Source organism: Nomia melanderi, chromosome 14 (assembly GCF_051020985.1).
Source record: "Nomia melanderi isolate GNS246 chromosome 14, iyNomMela1, whole genome shotgun sequence".
Taxonomy (NCBI): domain Eukaryota; kingdom Metazoa; phylum Arthropoda; class Insecta; order Hymenoptera; family Halictidae; genus Nomia; species Nomia melanderi.
The window spans coordinates 436325-452000 of record NC_135012.1 but is presented as its reverse complement, the minus strand read 5'-3'; positions in this window follow the sequence as shown (position 1 = coordinate 452000).

Below are 15676 nucleotides of genomic sequence, written 5' to 3'. Positions count from 1 at the left end.
TCGTCAAACCTCTTTCACCAGCTTTACCTCTATCACCAATTTTAGCAATCCCTAACCTTAAAATTCCTGCATCTTACAATTCCTTCATACAATTCCAACGAGCACAGCCGAAGAACTCAGCCGATCGACGTAGCGTTCGGCACTATAAAATCGCAATTTTTACGAAACCGATCGCGTTCCTCGTTCCCGACAAGCGTTCCGCGTTCCCGCTGATCCTATCGCGCATGAAATATTCGCGGAAACCCCGACAAGAGTTCTCGCGCGTCTCCTCGGGATCGCGTGCCCGTAATTGGCTGTTCGCCGGCTCCTCTCCACGAGGTTGGAAACCGGTAACGAGGTGGAAGTTTTTCGAGAAAGGCAGATCCCCTTCGCCATCGAGGTGGCGGGACGCTAACGTAGGAATCGGTCGTGGTCCGCTCTATTTGCGTCCCAGTGAAACGGCATTATGCGCCGCGTTTGCACGTAGACCCGGATAATTTAATACCGGCCCGGTATCACCGCGGGGGTCGGCGAATCAGCCGGGAATATGGAAATCGGCGCTGCCGTTGCACGGAAAACCGACCGCGTCTCACGGAATCCCCGGATGAGTGTCATTAGACACGGACGTTTAATGAGGAATTATTCCGTTTAACGACTGTGAAGTCTTCTCCGCGGTAAATAAACGAGGATCTTGTAATGGCAGTGTTTTGTCTTGGTTGTACCCGTAACGAGGAGAAATTAATGGATCGTTAATTTCTGAGGATGATTAATGCAATGCTGGTTAGCGATACCACTTGCCAAAGAACTCGGTACTTTTTCTGTGACAATTGAATATTTAATTTAATTATTTTTATAGAAACGCAGCTATATACGTATCGTGCAACAAGCCAATGGGGTTGAATTGATTTTTGGATATTTTCCGATTTTGCTAGATTTTTTAGTTATTCAAGGGTTTACTTGTTTCCTCGTGTTTTCTAGGCTAGAAAGAGCTTTCTATAGCTTCCGAATATGTTGTATAATCATTTCAGAAGCATTAATTTCTTTAATTCCTGAAAGATTCGAAAAGAACGAAATGATTTAAAGAAACTCGATAAAAATTTCATGAAAGTAGGAAGAATGCTATTGCAACGATACAAAGTGCAATATGTTACGATCAATAGGGGAGGAAAATTATTCTGCTCTGATTCCTTGATGCCGAAGTCATTTCGGTTAGCCATAAGGAGGATAGATCATCCGGCACAGCATAATGTCATAGTCTACTGTATCGAATCAGAGCTCAAAGTGGTTCTGATCCGCGTGTAATTCGTATCATCGTGGGGTTGCTACGGCTCTGTAGCGGCCGGGAGGGGTTCCTGGTGGCTGGCAGGGTTTGAACGCCGCCATCTATCCTTCTATTTGTTAGCGGGCTTAGCAAATCACCCCCAACGAGCTTACCGCCGCCTCGAACGAGGGTGCTAAGCCGTGCCTTTCGCGTGTCTAGTGTCTCCGAGTCGTCTCCTCCGCAATATCCTCGCTAATTTCGGCTTAAGGCATCGGAGCCTTGCCACTTTGACGTCCGCGTCGATTACTTCGGAAAATTATCTCGATTTTCGAGACATCCTAACACTAACGAGCCCTCCTCTTGAGTCTTCATTTGATTGCAACCCTCTTTTCGCTAATAGTTATCCTCCAGTAGGGAAAATTGCTAGATTCTCGACTCTCATTTTATCTCTGGTAAACAATAATTATCTCGCACTACATTCTACAGTCTATTCTTTCACAAACCACAAATTCGAAACCTATTGGATCGAAATATCCTCCAAATGAAGATTCTTTACCTGAAAAGCTACTTCAAGTAGCAAGTGTCCGCTGAAAGAACCAGTGACAAGAAAACTCCCGACCACCTCCATCAATTATCAAACAACACTCATCACCTCCATGACCATATACAGAGCGCCATAACCAGCCGTCCGGCCACGCCGTAACAAATTCCGAGCAACAGCTTCTCCCGTCAGGTCAACATTCGTATTAATGACTGCCGCGGTCGTCAAGACGTTGCGCCGTAAATCGTCGAAAATCGCGGCCGTTTGGGGACCCCCGGCTCCCCTCCGCCCCTGTCCACGGGGATACGGTAAATCAGGCCGTAAAAAAGACCACGAAATTTCACGGCGCGGAAACCTCGTGGATCGGGGAGGCGGCCGGTCGGCTCGGCGCGAGCCCGCCAATTTAAAGTTACAAATTCGGCCATAAATGGGGGGCGTTCGAGGCGGTTGGGTCACGCGTACCGTTTAGAAAAAAACGAAACGGCGAGACGGGAGAGAAGAGAAACAGTGCGACTGAAACGGGGAGGGAGGAGGGTTCTCGTGAAGACCGAGAGACGCTTGAAAAAAAGAGCCTATGCCGAACAGGGTGGGGATGCCGGGCTCAGCGGAGAGGGTTGAAAAGTCGGGGGACAACTCGAATTTCCACCCTCGCCCGACAATCGAGCCCGTATTTTCCGATTAGAGGGTGGCATTCACTTATAAGCCATACCATAACACTTGTTCGCCGGCCGTTATGAGCCCTTACAGCGCTGCGCCGCCGCGAGGGGCGAGAGCGCGTCGCTTTCTCCTCCGTCGTGTTCCCCGACGCCGCGACGCTGCTCCGGGGGGACAGATTTACGGCCACCTTGGGTACTGATTTACTCGAGGTTACTTACGAGGTGGCTGCTGTCCGAATGGGCCCTGCTCAACCCCCCGGAATACGCAACGCTGCGTACAACGCCCGCCACATGTTCAGTTGCACTGAATTTTCGGAAGTGTAAAGTCACTTTGATCGAATGTCCAACGTACACGGTAAATAACGGTGTAATGTCGGATAGCTTGAGTATTGCATTCATTTTGGGGTGGGATATTCTCTGTGCTATAAGAAAGGAATTTTTATGAAGTTCAAACTCTGCTCTTGGGTTGTTGATGTAGTTGACAGTGGAAGAGAGGAGAATTGTAGGGAAACTATAAACTGATATGTAATATAATTTTTAGAACAAAGTTGAATAATATTTTCACTGCGAATTTTTATATTATCAACGCAGCTGTTAAGAATTTTCGAAAATTGTTCTGTCCTCTAAATGATTAAAGACCTGCAGTCGATATGCAACGAATTAAAAGGTTTTCGATTCGATCTGCTTTGCGAAGAAAGGGACGAGGGGGGTTGAACGCCGTGAATTCGGTGGATTCTTTTCCTATTGAGGCATATTCGACGTAGCAGCGTCGGCGGGGAGGAGGCGATGGTAGGCTGCGAGAAGAAAAGAGGTGACCAGGGTAGAATGAAAGGATGCTCGTAACAAATGGTCGTTTCCTCGAGGGGTGCCGTGCTCCAACTCGTCTAACAAGGTGTCGGACGCCCCGGGACGCTCAGCTTTCATCTCGACCGACCGGGAATCGACTTTATCTTCATCTCGATGCCAAGACTCACGCCGTGAATCCCGAGTGAATCACGTACTCGAATTGATATTACCGCTGGATTCCGTCTTCTTCGTCGTCAGGTGTCTCTATCGCCGACCGGTAAATTATGCCCCCGACATAATCGATTGTCCTTACACCTCGGCCATTATTGCGGCTTGATTTATTTCATTGCCGGATTAACGCTAATGGCACAACAATGTTTCCCCTTCTAACGCGCTCGCGTTCGCTTGGCCAGCCCTCGTTCCACGGGACAACGGTCATGTCGAATTTTAGGGTTTCGTGTTCGTCCGGGTTCGCTGCGGCGTTTGATCGTGTGATTCGTCGTTGTACGAGAATGTTTAGTTCGTGAAAATGATTTCGGAGATAGGCGGAATATATTTGAACGGTAAAAGAGAATTATAGACGGGTAATCTTTAAATAAATTTAGATAGAGGCAGAATGAAACAGTAATATTAATTACTTGATTTGTAACTGAAAAGCGACATTTAACCCTTTCCGGACGGGTGTCAGGATTTCGGCGAGATGAAATGTTCAGATTTGGAAGACTGAGTCATAGACAAATAATCTAATTAGTAGAACAGCAAGAGATCAGCATGAGGTTTCCTTTTTTTCTATTAATTAAGCAATTGATATAGAATTTAGCTTCATATGTTGAAGGTTTTGTATGTTCTAAATAATTTGATTATACTAGGATCATTTTATTGATAAACAGCCGTATATTCAGATTGAAGGGAACCTCAGTAATGAATTATTCTCAACCCATAACAGCTTCTGTATACACGTCGTATTAGCGACAAAGCGAACAGTCACAGGACAATATAATAAGCAATAAACTCCGAATTAACCCTTAACTCGAGCCATCTTTATACGGTCCGGCGAATATTCCGTCCCAGAAGCACCAGGGAAACGATCGCTGCAGCGAGCGGTCATCAATAGCCCCGAAAGGGCTTAAATAGCACAATAAAGTTCGCGCAGCAGGCCGACTGAAACGGCGAACGGGGAAAGGAAAGAAATGGCAAGGGTAAGCTTTCTTGCCGCCGTTTATTTTAATTTCGTGTACGCGGCACCGCCGGCCGTTCCTTTGTTCTGTCCGGCCGAGCCACTTTTATTTCTCTCCTCTTCCCCGTAGTTTTCCTTTTTCATCCTTTTCCTCCGCGTTCGCCGCGCTGCCGGAACAATAGTTCCTGCACAGACAGATGTTATTTTACGACTTAAATCACCCACGCCGCACGGTTGACGTGCAATTATTCATCAACCGTCCGGTTCCATCCTCTTCAATTCCAGGTTACGCTCAAAGTGAATTTTACAGGCCCGCGTTCAATCCAGGAATCCCATTCGCGTTCTTCGGGAAACGATAACCGCGCGAGTTTAGGGGATGCAGCTAGAAATTGCGCGTTTCAGCGTATTCTTCTCATTCCGCTCCTTTATCCGCACATTCTCCAACTCAGCTTTCAGGAAAAGTATCATTCGTTCCAATAGAAGCCTTTATACCTAATATACTTCGTTAAACGCAACTTAACTGGTTTCCTGAACGTTCAATCACAAGAGACAAATTCATGTAGGTTCCACAATTTACCTAGATATTCTTAATCAAAGCGTCGATTAAAATCGTTTACGATTAAAAACCATTGAAAAATTGAAAAATCGATTGAAAAATCACGCCGTCGACCTACCAGCAAGAAAACCAATTCCCACTGAATCTTCGAAAATCACCCTCCTCGAAAGCAACCCTCCTCAAAGTCCCTACCCAACCGAAGTGACTCCGTTCCAAATCACGAAAGACACCGCGGGACGCGCGAGCAAAACGAAGCGGAAGAAAGTTCACCGCTCTTCTTCTTCTTCATCCTCTGCTTTACGACGTACGCCTTTTTTCCGTCCAGCAAACGAGAGCGAGCTCGCTCGCTCGCGCGCGTACACGTTCGCGTACAGAGAAATAACAAGGATGCCCGCCATAATGAAGACCTCAAGGCGCCGCGCCTCGGCGATAATTACAGGGAGCCAACCTTACAACCTTCTAAAGGCTTAAATGTTAAACGTTATACGTTCCGGCACCACTACGGTAGCTTTTATGCCCCGGCAACGCGCGGCTCGTTCCCGCCCCGCTCGCTCCACCGCCGTTTACCCCCGGTTCCGCAGCATCCCCCGCCACAGCCGCGCCGAGGGGCCGAGCAGTCGCATTTCTCATGACGCGGCCGGCCAACAATGCCGTCCCAGACGACTTTTCGCGGATGCTGGAAGAGCGAGCGTTATAAAATATCGTTTCCTTGACGTGGAATGATTCCGGCCGCGGCGCTGCGCCCGGCCTCGCTCTTTAATTACGCCGGTTTCGTCGGCGCAATTACGCGGGTGCGCTCGCTCGCGACCCGAATGATCACGTCCCCTTAAACGATCGCCGGGCTCTCTCTCTCTCTCTCTCTCTCTCTTTCTCTCTCTCTCTCTCTCTCTCTCTCTCTCTCTCTCTCTCTCTCTCTCTTTCTCTCTCTGTCTCCTCCGGGAGAGAGATTTTCAGGAGAGGACTCGTTCTTTGATCTTCTCGCGGGGTGAAAGAAAGTTTTCAGGCCGGTGATGATGATTGATCGACCGTTTAAAATGATGAATGGGGGAAGGGTGTCGCCTGGCGAGGGGATTGATAATGAGAAGGCGCTGCCGGAGATGTAGATTATCGGGGACTTGTTTTGTTATTAAAACGAGGACTCGGGATTTTTCGGTTTTCTGGACGGCAGAGATTTCGTTTGTTGCAACACGGAGATGGATCGGAGACGCTGAAAGATTTGTTGGGCGTAAATGCGATATTGGAATAATAAGAAATGCGTGAGAATCTAATGCACACGAAGGTGTAGTTAAGCTTGCTTAGATGTTTCTGGAAAATGTGGGAAAATACGAGGTTAGAATTCCAGGATCCCGGCAATTGCGAAATGTTAAAAAGTCTGGAACACGGGAAAAAAAGATTTCCCGTCGTTTACGTCCGCCAGATCGCTATCGGAGGAGAATTTTCAGTCGAGCAAAGATGTAATTTCTTCGAAAGAAAAATCCATCGGCGACGCGTGGTAACGATCGCAAAGTGGCTCGGTTTGAGGAGGCCTTAATCTCTAATCTCGAAACTGGAAAACAGGAAAATGCAGTTCCCTGTGAGAAAATCCCGGCGGAACCCGAACAATAAATTTATCCCGCTGTTTGTACCGTAAATATCCTGCACGGTGTTACGGGCAACTCTGATCGGATGCAACGTACCAATTTCAGCTCTCTTTGAACCTTGCGCGGTACTTCTGCCGCCTGTAAATCCGCGCCGGAACATTATATTCCCGGTTTCTAACGATCGTCAAAGGCGGTTCGTCGATGGGACGTTCCGCGAAGTGCATCGGGGCGTAGAACGACGCCCGCGGTTTCGAGGAAAATCATGTTCCAGCGTGCAGGAGGAATTCGTACGGGCCGCCATATTTCAGTTAAAGCGTGCCGGGGGTAGCGTTCAATGCCTCCGCTCGGCGTTGCCATGGCAATTAATTACCTTCATCCCTTCCCGGGCATAGGTACGCCTATAACGGGTGTACTGATTGCGTTCGAAAGATATTCGAATCTGTCTCGCCGAGAGAGAGAGGCTCGCTTCTGCAAATACGTTAATTACTGCAGGACTGTTCCCCGTGTAAATTACTAATGAGATTTTCGCGGTGATTCGTAAGATGCCTCCTGGCAATTTAGAGTACTCCTCTCGGGAGTGTATGGGTAACTCGCCGGGAAAATTGCGTTTGTTCGACTCTGTTAATGATTTTTACGTTGATTCGTTATGACTCTCGTTTTACAGACGATTCTGGTGTTTCTTGAAATTAGTATTTCTCACAGTTGATATAAAGTGACTTTATAATCAGTTCTATGTATTTTCTAGGTGAAAATTGTATTTTCTCTTGATGGTGTAATTGTTGAATTGTTAAGAGAACAGATGTGCGAGGTAGAATATAAAAGGTTTTACGTTTGGAGAGAGGGAGAATGTGTAATTTAGAAAATGGTAAATATGGTATGAGGGAATAAAGTTAATCGAACTGCACCAGTTGCTCGAGTTATTGAAGAAAGAAGAGGAAATTTCTGTTATTATTTAGGAATTTGTTTCTTGTTACGTCGACGCGCTTGAAACACCCGATATAGGAGGACCAGAACAAATACAATCGCGGCTTTCCCCTATAGTTAGTAGCTACTGCAGATAATAGTGTAACTGATAGTAGTGGCTAACTAGAACCTTCCCTCCCGACTTTCCGCATCCCTCTTACCATTTTCGACCTGTCCCTTCTCCTCGAGTAATTTTCGGTTTCCCAGAGCTATCATTATCGGCCGAAGAAATCGTCCACACTATCTGTCTTCGTATCTTCTTCAATTTATTCCGGCTATCTCGTGCGGAATTGACCAAATATCTGATACCCGTACTTACACTAACATCTACATTCCATTGGGAGCTATTAACCGTCACAGAATTATGCGTGACAGGCAACGAATCATAAATAATATTAAATCGGTTATTTCACCAACGGGAAGTTCTAAAAGAATATGGTAGATTTTCTAAATTACATTCTTATAGTTCGCTTAATATATGAATCGCCTATTTTCAAATACTCAATTATAATTATACAATTATTCCGTCAACGATCGTGTGTTTTAAGAGTTACAGCAGTTTCAGCGCATGAAGTGTTAATATGAAACGTTCCTCCGGCGTCGAGTGCCCGCCATTTTCCTAACGAGCCGCGTGACAACGCGGTCGCGCCCCGGGGACAGTTAACGCGAAGTTGCATAAACAGTTTTCTTCAACTTTCTCGACGCCTGTTTCATCAGCGATCCGCCACGGCGTTCAGGCCGCGTCTCAATAATGACTGCGGTCTTTCACATCGTCGCGAGTAAGCGTAAAATCGTAATCCAATTTGTCTGCGGCGGCCGCAATGGACGCGGGCCAGGCCGCGATGAAGTCGTCGCACACCTCCGGGCTGGACCGAGCGTTTAATCATCATAAATTTCGCGAGGAAACCGCAAACCATCGTTCTCCCTTACGCCGACTTTGTTCCGCTCCCCCGGTGCCCCCTCGAAACTTGTCACGGCATTCCCCCGGCGTCTTTAAAATGGCCTCAGATATTTTTCGAGTGCTCGCCGCGCTGATAAATTTCGAACCTCTCGCCGCGTGATTGCGAACTGGAACAATCTTTTTTGGAAACCTTATTTGCCCGCGTCCGAAGCTTCGGTTAGCGAAAACGATTCTGTAATTATTGTTTACGGTAGGATTATAGCTTTTAGAATATATACTGAAAATTGCAGTGGAATGAAGAATATATTACGATTACTAGTCCGATAACTGTTATTATATATTGTACGCTATAAAAATATTAGAGTAAACCGAGGTGAATCCGATCAGTTCAGGCTTAACGGCGAACAACTGATAGTTGAAACTGAGAATGAACAATTTTGTTCATCGATTTCTTATAGACATTCAGTTTCAATATCAGTAAAAGAGATTTTGAAAACCTAGAACGCTGAACGAAATCCCGGGACGAAGCGGATGTTCCTCACTTTTCTTTGTATTTCCTTCGCTTTGTCCTCCATCCACCCTATTCTATTTATAGCAGTTACAATGACATCAGTTCCTCTTTCGATAAACAAGAAACTTAATTTATCCAACGACCAATAGGCATAACAGTCAATTCGATATTTATAACTTCGCCGAAAATCATTAACAATCTCTCATCCCAACATTGTAACTCGAATCCGATCAGCACTGGTTTTATTAACGCGATCATAAAGTTCTCGATCTCCTGTTCTAATTAGGGTGAGTTCGTTCGAATCACTTCGAGCGTTATTAAATAAATAATAGCCAGGTGTCGAACGCCTGATTAAGAGACATCGCTCGACCGAAAAAAAGACGAAAAAAGAAAGAAAAAAAATAGCCGGCCGAATGGCGGGTCGAAAAGCAAAATGTCCGTGTTCGCGCGAATAAACCAACAATAATTAATGAGAGTAATTTATAGAAGTATAATTAGAAGAAAGATTTATAGAAACTCTAATTTGCGTGGGGCAGACGGTGGTAATTTGTACGCGCGGGAAAACGTGTAAAGCCGGTTTGAATGTTTAAAAAAAACGATCCCCTCCCTGCAGCCCCGTTCGCCCGCCAGATCTGCCCTCCCCCTTTCCGTCGTTCCCGCGCAAAAATAGATGTTCCACTTATTTCGCGTGTGCTCGCGAGCGGACTGCTTTTAAACCCGATACCGAGCGCCACAACAGGTTACGAGTCTATCATCCGCACGTACTAATTATTCAGTCATTTCTGTCGCTCCGTCAAGCGGAATTTTCTACGAGGAGCGTTGCGCGCGCACTGGCCACGGACGCGAACAGGAAAAAAACTATGGCCGCCGCGGAATCAGAGACCGGTAAGGATCGACGCCGGCTAAAACTCGTTGACGTGGGTACTCATTAACTTCATACTTTGTAAATCTGTACGCCACCGAGCATTGTCTTCGGGAATTTCTTGTTGCACGCAACGATCGTTGCATAGTCTACGGGTACGATCCTCGTGTTGGTGCATAATATTATCGAGAAGATTACTATGAGTTCTTTCTAGCACGAAATTGAATTTTTTCGCTGCCGGCCGTAAGTGAGGGAGACAGTAATTGATGTTTGCTAGACGCTAAATCGTACGGTAAAGAGTTGGTTCTGAATATTGTACCGTAGGATTGGAGAAATTTTGCACTCGCTCCCGTTCCGCGGAATGCGGTTTACTTTGACAAGATTTTGTACCCACTGCTTAAAGGTGATTACGGTAATTGGAACCCGTTATTGTAATTGTGAGATTGAAGTTAACATTGGATCATTGTAGAAATGAAAAATCAAATTGGCTTGCTACGAGAGTAGAAACTTTTTAGCTGACTCTCCTCGATTGGTGGGTTTGTACGATGATGTTCTGTGGATGAATTTAGTTTATTTAGGAAGAAGAGAATTTGTAACGTGACTTTTCTTTGTGCGTTACGTTTGGTCAATGTTTAAGTTAGGAATCAAAACGAATAGAGCTAAGAGTATTTAACAATCGGTTATTATTTTAATTACTGACGTGGTTAATAGGAGTGTTTTATTGGTGAGTTAATGACGAGTGAAATTCCCAGGAGCCGAGCGAGACTTTCGAAGCCGAACTTGTGGTCCGCGCGCGAAATAATACCGGCGTTTTTTCCTTTGGTTGCTGATAATAACACGTTCGTTGCGCACTGCGGTTAATTATGAGGATTCTGTGTAATTATACCTTCAGGTAACTTGACTGTCAGTCAATTTATGGCACATGTAAGACTCTCACCGCGGTGAAAATTAATTGTTTTATTCTCCATCGCCTGCATCGACCAGTCTAATCCCTCATTACGGATAACGCGCCATAAATAATCCTTCGTAGTATCTGTGTAACAATACCGGCGTTTCTAGAAAAAGAACAGGAAAGATCGTGGAATCGGGAAATTACACTCACCATATTACGCGGACAGTAATCAATTGCCGAGTGTAAATCAAGATTGTCAAATAAATTTCGAACGTTGTTGGAATAATATCACTTTAAATTACACCGTGGGACTCTTAAATCATTGTCCCGTTGCACGCCCGCCCATAAATGCGGCACTTTTATAACAAGCGATATTATTATTCTTAGAAAAATCATGGGGTTTAACGGTAAAACTTCTTTAAGAACGAAAAAAGAACAACAGCGTTAAACAGACGGATAATCTTGTCCTTAAAAGAATGACACGCTTGAAATAAGATTTCCATAATTCAGATTCTTCGTGCGATTACTTGAATTGGCTTCGTACATAAAAGATAATGAATTAAATAATTTTGAACGAAAGAAACGAGAATACTCGAGGAACAAGAGGAAGAGAAGGAGTGTTTCAAAGATGAGGACAGAGATGTCTCGAACGGTCCATCCGCCATCGCGAGAAATCTTGCGGCGGTGTAACGCCAGTGGCGTCACCCCGTCATCGTTCAGCAGTAAATTTCGCAGCCACGGACGGCTAAACAAATGATTTCTCGAAACTTTTCCCCGGCAAACGCGCCGACGAGGGCGTAGGACAGGCAGGCGTCGTGGAACGCGCTGCGGTCGTATCAATCTAAATTACAAATTCCATCGAACAATAGAGAGAGGAACCCAGAGGGCCAAGGAGGCGTTAATACTCGTTGCTCGGAGGGAGATCGTACTGGCCGAGCGTGGAACGCGTTAACTTAATTTATTTGTCCTTTATTTGGCTGTCAGCCACGCCGCCAGACGTCTGCCAGTGGCGTAGACACCCGGTGCAATCTTCATTTCCGAGGAGCGACGTCGACGCGACGATGTGGCCTTCGAACACCGGCCCGTGGATTATTTATAGCCAACCGGTCACTGAATTCATTGTTTATAATTCTCAGCTTTGATTAATATTCCAAAATGCTTTGTAAACTCGTAGAAAATTGACAAGAACCGAGAATCTTACAATTCTATACAAATACTCTGTCTTGACTTAAACAGAATCGAAATAAAAGTCGAAGAATCGTTGAACCCTATAGTTTCGTTAACTGAGAAGCTTATTAATATAATTACAGAGAAGTCGATTAATAGAAGTTTATTCGAATAGTTATCAATCAGGTGAACATGAAAATCGAGGAAAGTACCCTCCTCGAAATGATCAGTATTCCGAGCGAAGCACTGAAAAATAACAAGGAATTCGTTATTGTAACGGTGGTAAGCGATTGCGGGGGTTGCCCTAATTTCCCGGCAGCCTCGCGGCGGCTGCGGGCGAGCTGCGCAGGGATGAATAAGCGAAAACCCCAAGCAATTTCGCCGCCATAAAAGTCAAGTTCATTCCAGGGCGATAATGCTTGTAATCCAAATATAATTCTTGTCGGAGGGTGGAGACCCGTCGAGTTAGCGCTCTCCACGGGGGTTAAAACCACCCGTGGACCCTGGCTGTGTATCCGCCGCTAGCGAAATGGTGGCGGCGGTATTTGCGCGCCCCCAAAATCACGGAGGCCACCCCTCGGCTACGACCACAAACACGCTCGCCGACCCTCGCGAAAAGTTAACGGTAAGTCGAAGGTTCCCGAGGTTATTGTTGGAGACCTATTTATCGTGGTGAACTGGATTCCACTTGGAACCAAACTTCGCTTGGACAAATTGTTTAGACCAGAGACCTGGAATGAACTGCGGTTTTATGGCGGCTTAATGGAATTTGATTTCTTGTTTGGTTAGCGAGCATTCGACTTGGAATACCGGCGTTCAACTTTTATCTTTATTTGTCTTTTACAATTTTTATGTTTGATCTTCTGTTGGATTAATCTGAATGATTTGGAACGTTTCGTTCGATGTGTATTTAGGACAATTGGTTAATAACGATTGTGAAATGCAATTTAGAAATGTCAAATGTGACTGGATATAGGAGCAGGTAATTAAGTACTCGTGGATGGAACTGTTAGTTGGTAAATTGTAATTATGTAAAATTATATTGATTCCCCGCGCGTTCGCAGGGCGAACGAGAACACAGAAATATTATTTCGCAGTTTAGAGAATCGAGTAATTAGTAAGCGGGATCGAGTGGATAACGCTCAACGATGATTCATTTGTGTTTCATGTCATTTACATGAAACGATCCACTACGCTTGATATACACTGGTAACCTCATCAATCACTTTTCAGCTTACGAAACGACGTTTGATCTTATTTCTAATCGCGCCTTCTTCATCTAATACGCGTTACCATTTACTCCGAGTCTACGATTGTATTCATGGCGCTTGTATTCACGACGCGCCGCGCTTTTATTCTCCACCACTCTTTTAATCGTACAATGAACGCTGCCTGTTCGAATTAGTTCCGAGTGACTAATGACTCTCAAACGTCTACTTTACTATATTAATTAGATATAAATCAAATCAACTAAAAACCTTCAGTCTTCTACCAATAGACAACTAAATTCAAAATCATATTAAACATTACTCCATTAAACATTACCACCTAACAAAAATCATTCACTCGCAACCACCTAAACTAAATTCAAAAATTCAACACTCCTAGTTCCAACTACCAGAACGCTCCAATCAATCTAGCAGAAGCACAATTCCATCGAGCGCGGAAACACTTGGCGAAAAGCCACCGAACGTCCTCAACTTTCCACCAGCCTTACCAGCCAACACTCTCGCCCCATCTCCCATAATATCCAGCTCATCGTGTACCGATCGATCAAGCGAAGTTGTCGCAACACGTCCAGGGAGCGAAGTCTCGGCCCGAGCCTGGACCCGTTCTTTCATCCGCGGGCACGTGACTTCGTCAACGTTTTGACAGCATTTAACGTCCTGTCCGTCCGTCCGTCCGTCCGTCCTTTCGTCGGTTCGGTCTGTTCGGCATCTTCGAGGCCCTTTAAAGGGATGATAGATGCTTGGCACGCGACCGACACGCCCACGCTCGCCTCCTCCCGGTCCAGCAACCCCCTCTCGGGCCGGCGTTGTGCGCGGATACGTCCCGTATTTACGGACAATTATTTATCCGCATGGCTGTCCGTTAACACCGTCCTGCCCGGCTGCTATCAAACAATTCATATATCTCCTGGCCGACGTCCTGAAATAATAGGGAAATGAATCCGCGCGAAAGATGGAAATCGGCCGGCTAACAAGATCGATCCGGGACAACCCCCGCGGGATCATCAGTCATTAGATGCTATCAGAGATACGGGCGAACGTGAGACGTCGCGAAATGGATTTCCCGAGTGTTCTTTTTCGTTCTTCCGACGACCCCATTCAGCTTATCTCGGAACGAGAGTTTTCGTGAACTTCCCGGTGGTTCTTGATTATTATTAACCTGCTAAGTTGAGAGGATCAGTTCAATTGGTAGCTGGGTTTTGTTGGGATTGTTGTATTCATTGGATCTAGTGATTTAATAGTAGAACTATTGATTATTTAATATGATTGATGTGTGGTATAAAGATTGTAGCAATAGATTGTTTTCATTTGCAGACGTTCAATGTAGTGTTCAAGTGAATCTATTTTTGAAATCGTTTCGCAATTATTGATTGTCGAAACTGGAACTAATCATTCTAGTGTCAAGTCTTTGATTTGGGTTGAATAATACGTTAGTGATAACATTAGTGGATTTGTCATTGTATTAAAGATTGGTGTGTATCCTTTGGCTGAGTTTGTTTTGCAAATGTTAGAGTATATTCTGCAGGCACTGGATTGTTTCGCTTATGTTAAACAAATTGTGATGCCACGAGATCGGACGGAAGCTCACAGCTGCGTTACAACCCCGTCCAAGAGTCGCGGCGGCAAGATACAGCCCGGACATCCGTTAGCGGTTGAACGGTGGCTCGTAGAAGAGGAAACGCGCAGGTCCCAGCAATCCCAAAGCTAATAAATTCGCGAGGCTTTGCAGTGCCCGGAGTGGATGTTAAACCAATATTCTCAGGGAGATTCGTAGACTCTTTCAATTTGTTTTTCATTCGATCGGATTGCTCGCTTCGTTCGTAGCTTAGAAAACAGCTCTAAAACATTCCTTAACATTTCGAGACTTCGATCAATCTTTTATACAAATTTTTATGAGTTTTAATCCAATTTGCTTCGTTTACTATTTTAGAGAAAGAAACCTTCATCCCTTTTATTATGTAATTACTTCTGTTCCTCGAACTCGGGGTGAAAGTTGAACCAATCATTTTAACACTAGAATACCGTACCAGTCAAAATGACTGGTTTCAGTTTTTCTGTTTCGCAATTATTGATATCTTCAAACCTTTGAATATTCGAAATGATTTTGAAAATAAATAGTTTCTCTTAATACTATAATGAATGTCTGAAGAAACCGAAAATAATCTATTGCTACAATATTCATAGCGATTACATTTCAATGGTATCAAATGCTCAGTAGTTCTAGTGTTAAACTCAACAATTTCTAAATGTTTCATTGATGTTGGTTGCATAAATAGAAGAAACATATATCGACTGAAATTTAGAAAGCAAGGAAACAATTGTTCGCGGTCTGTAAAAGCGATCGCAGGGGTGAATCGAAGAAACGCAGTCTACAGGGCGAACGGTGCCCCGGAACTAATAAATTCACGAGATTCTGCAGTGCTCGAGGCGCAAGTTTTTTAATCGCGACGCATGAAACCGTCCCGTCGTCTGCCACAGGCAGTGGACTGTGAGACACTGCACTCCTGGGATAACCCCTGCACTGGCCCGGAGCGGTTGTCATTTTAAATCACTGCCAGCGTGCCGAACAACCCTGATTTTCGGCTGCGTCAAGCCTCCGCAACCCCGAAACCCTT